The following is a 12,236-nucleotide window of genomic DNA, read 5'->3' as shown; positions in this document are numbered from 1 at the left end:
TGCGACCCCATAGACGGCAGCCCACCAGGCTGCGACTCTGTGCGACCCCATAGATGGCAGCCCACCAGGCTGCTCCGTCCCTGGGATTCTCCAGGCAAGAACACTGGAGTGGGTTGCCATTTCCTTCTCCAATGCATGAAAGTGAAAAGTGAAAGTGGAGTCGCCCAGTCATGTCCTACTCTTCGCCACCCCATGGACTGCAGCCCACCAGGCTCCTCCGCCCATGGGATTTTCCAGGCAAGAGTACTGGAGTGGGGTGCCATCGCCTTCTCCGTTTCCATGGCTAGATGGTAACAAATGAATAACACAGTGACTGTGTGACAAAATCATGGCAAATTAACAAGAAAAAGACGGGAAATTCTGTGGAAAGATGGACAAAGATTATGACTAGGCAATTTACAGAAAGGGAAATGCGCATGGCCAGGAAGTGTTTGCTCAACCTTCTTAGAGTCACAAAAATGAAATTGACATAATGAGATGTTACTTTAAGTCCATCAAAATGGCAAAAAGAGAAAATAAAGTAGTAGAAGGAGAAGTACTGGAAAAGACAAGGTGAGACTGGCCCTCTCTGGTACTGCTGCTGGAATTTCAAACTGTTGATACTTCTGGAGAGCAACCTAGCAGGACTTAATGAAATTATGTGTGAGTTTAACCTTGAGATTCGTTGATCTCACCCCTAGGTAAACTGAGACACTCTCACATGTACTCGTAAAGGAATATGTATTAGGATATTTTCTGAAAAGTTATAAAGTGTTACTTTTCACTTTCAAGTCTTTCATTCAGCTGGAATTAAAATTGTTATTAGTTCTGTTGTGAGGTAGAGGTCCATTTTAACTTTTTGGCCATATGGATACCCAGTGATGCCAGTACCACTAATTGAATACTCCAGGTTCAATTCCTGGGTCGCAAAGTTCCCCTGGAGAAGGGATGGGCTACCCACTCCAGTATTCTTGGGCTTCCCTGGTGGCTCAGATAGTAAAGAATCGGCCTGCAGTGTGGGAGACCTGGGTTTGATCCCTGGGTTGGGCAGATCCCCTGGAGGAGGACATGGAAGCCCACCCCAGATTCTTGCCTGGAGAATCCCATGGACAGAGGAGCCTGGTGGGCTACAGTCCACGGGGTCACAAAGAGTCAGACACGACTGAGCGACTAAGCACATCCTTTCCCCAAAGAGCCACAAGGACAGCCATGTCAAATCTCAATTCTATATGTGAGTAGGAAAGGTTTTGGACTCTCTAGTACGTTCCACTGGTGAGTTTTTCCACTCCGGCTCCCATACCATACCTGTCTTTGTGTGTATTTGTTTCTCTGCACTGGGTCTTAGATGCAGGGTCTTCTGTCTCCACTGCGGCATACAGGGTCGTTTAACTGAGGCAGTCGAGCTCTTAGTTGTAGCATGTGGGATCTAGTTCCTCAGTCAGGGCTCGAACCCTGGCCCCCTGCATTGAGAGCGTGGAGTCTTATCCACTGGACCACCAGGCAAGTCCCATCATACCTGTCTTTACTATAACTTTATAATAAAGACTGATTTCTGGAGAAGGAAATGGCAACCCACTCCAGTATTGTTGCCTGGAGAATCCCAAGGACGGAGGAGCCTGGTGGGCTGCTGTCTATGGGGTCGCACAGAGTCGGACATGACTGAAGTGACTTAGCAGCAGCAGATTTCTGGAGTCCAAATACCCTCAACTTCCTCCACACCCCCGCCACTTGGACCTTTGCTCTTCTCCATACGTTTTATAATTAATTTTTCATTATCTGCTAAAAACTCTAGCCTCTGAAGGAATTTCTAAAAAGTTGGAGTAATGTATTCTTTGACTTTTGGGAAGAATTTTCCTGTAAAACCATACTGAGCCTCATGTTTTCTTTTAAGAAAAAAAAGTAAACCATCAACTGAATTTCTTTACATATTATAGAGCTATCTGGGTTTTCTATTGCTTCTTGAGTCAGTTTTAGTAAACTGTGTGTGTTTTTTGTTTTAAAGCTTTGTCAATTTCATCTAAATTTTCAAAAGTGCTGACATAAAGTTAAACATGGTATTCTCTTATTATTGTTGAAATTTTTGATATTGTCAGTCTTTGTCTGTGATTTAGCACATAGCTGATCTTTGTGAATGTCCCATAGGTACAGGAAAGCTTGTGTATTTTAGGTTTGTTGGACATAAGTTTCTATGTGATGTTTGGGACTTATTAATCATGCTCTTAAAAAAATTATACCTTTCTTATTTGTGTTTAATTGGTTTGTCAGTTTGGGGGAGAGGTCTAACTACAACTATTCACAATATATGTGTTTACTATATATACTTTTCATATATTCCTATCAGTTTTTGCTTTATTTTTGAAGCATCTTATATCATCTTTTGGTGATATATATTTGTGATCATTATATCTTTTTGATTTATTGTATATTTATGTATAACGTCCCTTTTTGTTTCTCATGATTAAAAAAAAACCCTATATCATTTCTCCTGATATTAATGTTAACATTCTAGAAATCCTCTTTATTTTAGGAGTTTACTGTGTCATAGATGCCTCTGGCAGCCTGGTGAGTCTATAAACCTCTTCTTTTCCCCCTCCTTTGGTCATGTTGCACAGCTTTCGGGATCTCAGTTCCCTGACCAGAGACTGACCCCGGGCCATGGCAGTGAAAGCCTAGTATTCTAACCACAAGTCATCCAGGAACTCCCCTACGAACTGTTGTGGCAATCCAAACCCAAGTTGGCAAAGAATTTCCTGACACAGACTATTTCAGAAGGGAGCGAGCTTATTAAGAGCAAGGAGCCAAGACAACAAAGGCCCTGCAAATGCGGCAGCCCAACCTCCTGATGGACCAGGGAGAGACGACAGTTTTCATGGATTAGTAGCCAATGTTTATAGCCTCAAGACCAAGAAAATTCTTGCTGCAAGGCTGGCATTAGGTGATTGGTTAGAGAGCTATAGGGTAAGTACTGGGGTGGGCATTTTTGCCTAGTATGGGGTCAGGAGAGACAAGAAAGTCTTCCTCAGTGATCACTACAAAGAAATAAAGGAAAAGAATAGAATGAGAAAGACTAGAGAGCTCTTCAAGAAAATTAGAGATACCAAGGGAACATTTCATGCAAAGATGGGCTTGATAAAGGACAGAAATGGTAGGGACCTAACAGAAGCAGAAGATATTAAGAATAGGTGGCACACAGAAGAACTGTACAAAAAAGATCTTCACAACCCAGATAATCACAATGGTGTGATCACTCACACTCACCTAGAGCCAGGCATTCTGGAATGTGAAGTCAAGTGGACCTTAGGAAGCATCACTACAAACAAAGCTAGTGGAGGTAATGGAATTCCAGTTGAGCTATTTCAAATCCTAGAAGATGATGCTGTGAAAGTGTTGCACTCAATATGCCAGCAAATTTGGAAAACTCAGCAGTGGCCACAGGACTGGAAAAGGTCAGTTTTCATTCCAATCCCAAAGAAAGTCAATGCCAAAGAATGCTCAAACTACCACACAATTGCACTCATCTCACATGCTAGCAAAGTAATGCTGAAGTTCTGAAAGAGATGGGAATACCAGACCATCTGACCTCCCTCTTCAGAAATCTGTATGTAGGTCAGGAAGCAACAGTTAGAACTGAACATGGAACAACAGACTGGTTCCAAATTGAAAAAGGAGTACATCAAGGCTGTATATTGTCACCCTGCTTATTTAACTTATATGCAGAGTGCATCATGAGAAATGCTGGGCTGGATGAAGCACAAGCTGGAATCAACATTTCTGGGAGAAATATCAATAACCTTAGATATGCAGATGACACCACACATATGGCAGAAAGCAAAGAAGAACTAAAGAGCCTCTTGATGAAAGTGAAAGAGGAAAGTAAAAAGTTGGCTTAAAGCTCAACATTCAGAAGACTAAAATCATGACATCTGGTCCCATCACTTCACGGCAAATAGATGGGGAAACAGTGGAAACAGTGTCACTTTTTATTTTTGGGGCTCCAAAATCACTGCAGATGGTGATTGCAGCCATGAAATTAAAAGACGCTTACTCCTTGAAAGGAAAGTTATGACTAACCTAGAAAGCATATTCAAAAGCAGAGACATTACTTTGCCAACAAAGGTCTGTCTAGTCAAGGCAATGGTTTTTCCAGTAGTCACGTATTAATGTGAGAGTTGGACTATAAAGAAAGCTGAGTGCCGAAGAATTGATGCTTTTGAACTGTGGTGTTGGAGAAGATTCTTGAGAGTCCCTTGGACTGCAAGGAGATCCAACCAGTCCGTGCTAAAGGAGATCAGTCCTGGGTGTTCATTGGAAGGACTGATGTTGAAGCTGAAACTCCAGTACTTTGGCCACCTGGTACGAAGAGCTGACTCATTGGAAAAGACCCTGATGCTGGGAAAGATTGAAGGCAGGAGGAGAAGGGGACGACAGAGGATGAGAGGGGTGGATGGCATCACCGACTCAGTGGACATGAGTTTGAGCAAATCCAGGAGTGGTGCAGTCCATGGGGTCACAAAGAGTTGGACACGACTGAGCAGCTGAACTGAACTGAACCGATGGGGTCAGGAAGCCTGTGGGTGGTGATCAGGGAGGCTTTTGGCAGAGGTGACATAGGAGCTCAGCTTCAGAGGCAGCCTTGTTTCTGGCCTTTGTGTCCATGGCTTTGGTACAAGGCCTTGCAGGATTTGCAAGGCAGGACTCCACATAAATCTCTTTTCAATTTTTTTAAAAAATATTTTTATTTGTTTGTTTGTTTGTTTGGCTGCCCGGAATCTTAAGTTTCAGCATGTGAGATCCTTTTAGCTGTGCTGTGTGGGATCTAGTTCCCTGACCAGGGCATTGGGAGCATGAAGTCTTGGACCACCAGGCAAGTCCCTCAAAATGTTTTAAATGTTTAGAATTATAAGCAAGCTAAAAAGTGAAAGTGTTAGTTGCTCAGCCATGTCTGATTCTTTGCGACCCCATGAACCTCTCCTGCCAGGCTCCTCTGTCCATGCAATTTCCAAGGCAAGAATACTGGAGTGGGTTGCCATTTCCTTCTCCAGGGGATCTTCCTGACCCAGGGATCGAACTCAGGTCTCCTGTGTTGCAGGCAGATTCTTTACCATCTGAGCCACCAGGGAAGCCCCAAAGCAAGCTAGTTGTGAAAACAGGTACCAGAAATACAGTTACCAGAAGAGTTAAAATATTTGTTTACTTTTAAGTTAATGTATTAAATAGCAAGTTCTAACAGTAAACCTAATAATTACTGTCATTTGTGAAGTCATGATAGGAATAAAATGTATTTGGGAATATTGTAATAAAATGATGTGAAAATATATATGGTTGATATTAGTGACAAAGTCATAGGAACTGTAATACTTCCATGATTTGTTGTCTACCTTTATAAATGATGGGAGTGCTAAATTTTATTAATAGTTAGAAGTGAGTGAAAATAAGGGCAGAATTTTTCCTTCCTAGTTTAGGACCCCCTGAATTGTATCCAGTGACTCAGTGGACGGGCGGGTGGGTCCTTGTGTCTCACAGTGAGAACCCTTGCCTGGCCTTTTAATATTTTGGTTCTTTAACAGTTGTGTGTTTGTTATCAATATCTTTTCTATAAGTCTCTGTCTCTTGATCAGACACTTCAATCCACTTATACTTACTGTAATTATTGCTATATTTTTTATTTTCCCTGCCATCTTGTTTACTATAAATATCAATTAAAATGAAGTTTGACTTATACTATAGAAAACTCCAAATGATAACGGTTTAATTAAGATATAATTTTATCTCTCTTTTAGTCTAGGACTCCACAGTCATCAGGGATTCAGTTTCCACCTTCTTAGTTGTAACTTCCATCTTCAAGTTTATCTTGTGACTCAAGATTGCCGCTGGAGCGTTAGCCTTCACAAACTCATTCCAAGCAGCAGGAAAGAAGGATGGGGGAAGATTTAAAAGAGGTGCACCTCTACTTTCTACTTCATTAGCCAGGACTTAGTTATTTGGTCTTACCTAGTAGCAAAGGAGAAGAAGGAAATGGCAACCCACTCCAGTATTCTTGCCTGGAGAATCCCAGGGACAGAGGAGCCTGGTGGGCTGCCGTCTATGGGGTCACACAGAGTTGAACACGACTGAAGCGACTTAGCAGCAGCAGCAGCAGCAACAGTAGCAAAGGAAACTATGAAATGCTTTCATTTGGCTGGGCACATTGATGATCCGAATGGCATTAGGATTATTTTATTAATACTAAGGAAGAAGAGGATGCTGGACATTGAGCAACTATTAGCAGTCTCTACTTTAGTCTCCCAATCACAGGCGTGTCCAGCTGTCAACAGCAGTGGCTCTGAACCTTCAAATATGGTACTTGACCCATAGACGCCCGGCCTGCCATCTGGTGGCAGGTTCGTTACACTGGATTCCTTTCATCACACAAGTAGCATAGACTTGCTCTCAGTATAATAGACATTTATTCCAGCTAAGGTTTTACATTCTCTGCTGGCCGTGCTTCTGCTAGCAACTTCATTAGTAGATTTACTGAATGTCTTATTAATAACCATGGTACTATTATACAGAGTGAAGTAAGTCAGAAAGAAAAATACCAGTACAGTATATTAACGCATATATATGGAATTTAGAAAGATGGTAATGATAACCTTATATGTGAGACAGCAAAAGAGACACAGATGTAAAGAACAGACTTTTGGACTCTGTGGGAGAAGGCGAGGGTGGGATGATTTAAGAGAATAGCACTGAAACATGGATATTACCATATGTAAAATAGATCTCCAGTCCAGGTTTGATGCATGAGACAGGGTGCTCCGGGCTGGTGCACTGGGACGACCCTGAGGGATGGGATGGGGAGGGAGGTGGAAGGGGGTTCAGGATGGGGGACACATGTACACCCATGGCTGATTCAGGTCAGTGTATGGCAAAAATAACTACAATATTGTAAAGTAATTATCCGCCAATTAAAATAAATTAATTAATATAAAAAAATCTACGGTAGTCCAAATAACATTGCTTTTGACCAGAGACCTCATTTTTCAGCAAGAGAAGTAAAGAAATTGGCAAATGAACATGAGATTCACTGGTGTTACCACACACCCTTATCACCAGAATCATCCGGCTGTATGAGTGGGTGACGTGGCCTCCTGGGACTTGGTTAGTACTGACCAGAAGGCAACCTGTGTGAATCTGAAGTGCTGGCCCCAGTTGGCATATGCTCTGATTCAGCAGCCAACGCAAGCTGATGTTTCTTTCTTTCCCAGCATCCATGGGTCAGGGAATCTTGGGCTGGATGACTTAAAAATTTTTCGCTCCCTTTTCCCAAGAGTGTGGACTCTGCTAGTTTAGAGGTCTTGGTATGCAAAGGAAGAGTGTTTCTGTCAGGATATCACAGAAGTCCCATTGATTTGGAAATTGAGACTGTGAGTGCCAAGTCACTTCAGCTGTGTCCGACTCTTTTTGACCCCATGGACTGCCATGGGGTCCTCTGTCCATGGGATTCTCCAAACAAGAATACTGGAGTGGGTTGCCATCTCCTCCTCCAGGGGATCTTTCCAACCCAGGAATCGAACCAGCGTCTGCACTGGCAGGGAGGTTCTTTACCACTAGCAACACCTGGGAAGCCCAGCAATTGAGACTGACATCTGGCAGTTTCAGATTCCTCGTGCCCTGGATGAGCAGGGAGGGAAAGGTGGGTGGGTGAGGATTTGTGTTGACTGGAGTGATTGACTCTAGTTATCAAGGGGGAAATACATTTGCTATTGCACAGGAGGAACAGGGAGAAGTGTGTCCCTGGGTTCTGTGAAACCGTCTGGGGCTGCCTTCTAATTCCATGGTCAGTGGTCAAAAGTAACGGGAGATGCCAGCAACTCAGGGTGAGTAGGACAACGTGGGCTCAGTTTCCTCCTGAATGAAGCTCAAGTGATCCCCCCAGGTAAACACCTTTGACACATGAGGTACTTGCTGAAGGCAAAGGAAAAATGGAATGGATAGCAGAGGAAGGATGTTATAAATGCCTCATGACCCATAGCAGAGATGAGAAGGACACCGCTCATCTACATATTCTTCCTCCTTGCTATGCCATGCGTACAGTCAGTGGTGGTGCTAACTGTCCTTCTTCTACCGTTTACTTTGTTCATGTTGGCTCTGCTGAGTCTCTGTTGCTGTACACAGGCTTTCTCTGGTTGTGGTGAGAGAGGTGTCCTCTCTGCTGCGGTGTGCAGCCTTCTCACTGACATGGCTTCTGGTTGTGGTGAGAGGGGTCTCCTCTCTGCAGCGGTGTGCAGCCTTCTCACTGACGTGGCTTCTGGTTGTGGTGAGAGGGGTCTCCTCTCTGCTGCGGTGTGCAGCCTTCTCACTGACGTGGCTCTCTTGTGGAGCGCAGGCTCTAGGCACGCGGGCTTCAGTAGTTGGGGTGCACGGGCTTAGCTGCACCGAGGCATGTGGGATCTTCCTGGACCAGGGATTGAACCTGTGTCCCCTCACTGGCAGGTGGACTCTCATCCACTGTACCATCGGGGACGTTCACTGGGACCACTTTGTAAGGCGTGGTTGTTGGTGGGAACGTTTACAGTTCAGTGCTTCTCTCGTTGCAGAGCCCAGGCTCTAGAGCTCACGCTCAGTAGTTGCCATATGTGGGCTCTGCGTGTGGGATCTTCCTGGATCAGGGACCGAACTTGTGTCTCCTGCACTGGCAGTGGATTCTTTACCGCTGAGCCACCAGGGAAGCCCCCATCTGATCCTTTCTTGAGTCCCTGTCCTTCCTAATCTTCCTATCCTGTCTTCCTGGGGCCCACGGACAACAGACCCCAAGCTCCAAACATCCCAAGGGAGCTCCCAGGCCAGGCCGTTCCCCATTGGAAGCCCAGGGACGGGGGGTTGAGGGCCGCACTGGTGCAGGAGGGACAACTCCTCTGGAACGCTCTGCAGTGGCCCACTCCGGGTAGCACCAGGCACTTGCAGATTAATTTTTAACGTGGCCCAGGGGAGTCCAAAGGGCTGAGTTCCCGCCCCTGAGATCATGAGATCCCATTCCCTTCAGGGGTCTCTGGGAGGGGCTGAGGCTGGCCTGCGGGGGAGGCAGCAGGAGGGCAGGACCCCCCAAGATGTGCCAGATGGCGTCTGCGGTGTCTGCCTGACCTCACCAGTCACAGCCGCGAGGCCAAGGGGAGGAGGAGTCTGTCTGCCCCGGGAGGGCCACCGGGTAAAGCCCCAGAGAGGACCCAACACTGCGGCCGGATCTTGTAGGAGGCTGACACCGTGCAGGGCTCTGAGCTCAAGGCTGCTGTGCCCCCATCTCTTTGGTTATAGGAAACAGCCTTCATTCAGCCTCCGTGAACCTCCCTGAGTTCCGATGGGCAGATGCAAGCAGCTGTTACTGAGGGAAGGAAGGGGATGCGAGACCAGGGAGAAAGAGTCGAGAGCAGCCTTGGGGCAAGCTCCTGTTTCCCCGCCAGTGGACACACACAACAGCATCTTTGAGCTGCTTTTCAGATACTGAAAGCCCGTCCATGTGGTAGAAGTTGTGGTCTGCTGCCCACAAGCACATAGACCTCAGACCAGTTAAACCTGAGGTTGACTCCTACGAACCTCACTGCCACCCCATCAGAAGACTGTCCACGAGCTAATCACACCCTCCTTTATAATAAAACTTGTCACTATCTTCCCCAAGTTGGGCCATGGTTTTGAGGGTTTTAGCCTGCTATGTCTCCCTTTTCTCGGCAAAGCAATAAAACTATCTTTTTCTACTTCACCCAAAACTCTGTCTCTGAGAAGAGGGAACAGCTTGAACAGTGGCTCAAAGATGGTGTCCGCCTCTGTTTCCCTACAGCGATTAATGGTAAAATCTTGTTTCTGTTTTTGGCAATGCTGCCGAGCATGTGGGATCTTCGTTCCTTGACCAGGGATGGAAACCACGTCTCCCGCAGTGGAAGCTTGGAGCCCTAACCACTGGACTGCTAGGGAATTCCTTAATGGTAAAATCTCTAAAGTGTCACGTGTGTGGCTTTGTTCTGGGGACGGCAGAAGAGGATGCTGGGGAGGGTATTCTGAGCCCTGGCCAGCTGAAGATCAAACACACCCCAAATGATTGATTGAAACAGGTGACTGTGAAAGGAAACTGTCCCAGTTTGATGAGTGCCCGTCAAGTGTGAGGTCCTGCGCTGCCTGCTGTGACAATCTACCGTCTTCACAGCCACCCCGCAAGGAAAGAAGGCTGCCCATTGTACAGATGAGGACACTGAGGCTCTGAGAGGTGAAATCAGTGGTGCCGGGTCCTTCAGTGAGCAACACAATGGCAGAACCAAGATTTGACCCAAGATTTTTATGACTCTAAATGCCATCCAGGGAGAGGAGAACAGGAGAGGAAAACAAAACATTTGGCAAAAATGCAGCTGCATTTTTCTCCTGCTCCTGGGCAGCTCAGTGGAGCTTGGGCCATTCCAAAGCAGGGCTGATTCTTCAAAGGGAGGGGCTTCCTGCTGTCCCTGGGGTGGGCTCTGGGGTGCAGAGGGTCCTCGTGCTACACCAGCTAAGGGACCCAGCACGCAAACTGCCTGCAGCCTCCACGCTCAGGGAGACCACATTCTGCTGGTTTTCCCCCACTTTGCTGTCCCCATTCCTGGCTTCTTTCCTGCTCATGTAACAAGCACAGTGGTCTCCGCCTGTCTACATTGACTCCTCTCCTCTCCCAGGCCATGCACCCGGGATTATGGCTTGAAATTCCCATAAGAGTCATCACTTCCAAACTTACCTGCCTTGTTCTTGGAAACTGTCTTGTACATCCAGCTGCCCACTTAGCCTCTCCACTTGGATGTTTATTAGCCTCGTGATTCGAGGAGATCTGAAATAAAACCTCTATCCTCAGCCGACCCCCAACCTGTCCCTGCCTTGGCCCTGCTCTGTGCCTCAGTTAAAGGTCTAATCAGTGGCTCAGATCACAAACCTAGAAGCGACCCTTGAAGCCTTGCTTTCCTTCATCCCCCATTCACTCACCAGGCACTGGCTCTATCTTCAAAATCTGTTTTGAATCCAGCCGTGCCTCCACGTCTTCACCGCTGCGGCCCTGGTCTAAGGCACCACCGGTTCACAGCTAGACCTCTGATCAGTTCTTCTGCTTCCTCTCTGACTCCTTCTCCCAATTCTATCCTTTAAATAGTGGTCCGAGTGAGCTTTTGAAAACACAAACCACCCACTAGTTTCTGCTGCTTGGAATGGAACCCAAAGCCTTCTCCATGACTTAGGCAGCCCGCCCCGCTCTCTGGCCTCCTGCCCAGCCAGTCTCTATCACAGGCTTGTCACATCCAACACGAGAGACATGTTCTCATCATAAAACCTTTGCCCAGGTTGTCCTCTGTCCTCGATGTCTCTTCCTGGGGGTCTTCAAACAGCATCTGCTTTGAGAGCTTGTCCTGACTGCATCTCCCCTTCACCCTCTTGTTACCCTCCTTCCCTTTAGAGGGCCTATCGCTATCTGATAGCATCTGTTATGAGCTGATTGTCCGTCTGTCTAGAATGACAGATGAATGTCTATCTTGCTTCCTGGGCACCCAGCGCCTGGTACACAGTAGAGGTTTAAAATATATATATGTGTGAAAGGGAGGAGGACGCCCCCAAAGCAGCTGCACCTATGTTCAGTCACTCATTTGCGTCTGATTCTTTGCAACCCCATGGACTGTAGCCTGCCAGCCTCCTCTATCCGTGGGATTATCCCAGTAAAGATACTCAAGTGGATTGCCTTTTCCTCCTCCAGGGGATCTTCTGGACCCAGGGGTCGAACCCACACCTCCTGTGGCTCCTGCATTGGCTGGTGGATCCTCTACCACTGAGCCACCTGGGCATCACCACCCACTCCTGCCCAAAGTACAGGTCAGGGCAAATTCTGAAGCTCCAGAAAGGACCCCAGAGTCCATAATAGATTTGTCAGTCTTGGTTACTTAACCTTAAATAACTGCCGGTTGGGGCCACCCAACCGAAATCCCTTTCTGTCCCCATTCAAGAGTGGTCAGGCTGAAGTCCACCCAAGGCAGCCCTTAACCTCGCCATCTGCCGCCACCACAAGCAGGTTTAAGGTGACCTCACAGAATTGTCCGGTGTCAGCGCACTCTACGCTTAGGTAACTAGAAAGGCCAACAGAGAGGGTTCCACGAACCAAGAAACGTGGCTCCATCATTTGATAATAACAAGGACTACATTTGACTGAGCTATCACTTCATGCCAAACACACTTTCACATGCTTTCCGGACATTTTCTCATTCAATCCTCAGAGACACAGT

Source organism: Bos mutus, chromosome 2 (assembly GCF_027580195.1).
Source record: "Bos mutus isolate GX-2022 chromosome 2, NWIPB_WYAK_1.1, whole genome shotgun sequence".
NCBI classification, from domain to species: Eukaryota; Metazoa; Chordata; class Mammalia; order Artiodactyla; family Bovidae; genus Bos; species Bos mutus.
Note: the sequence above shows the minus strand (reverse complement) of the source record.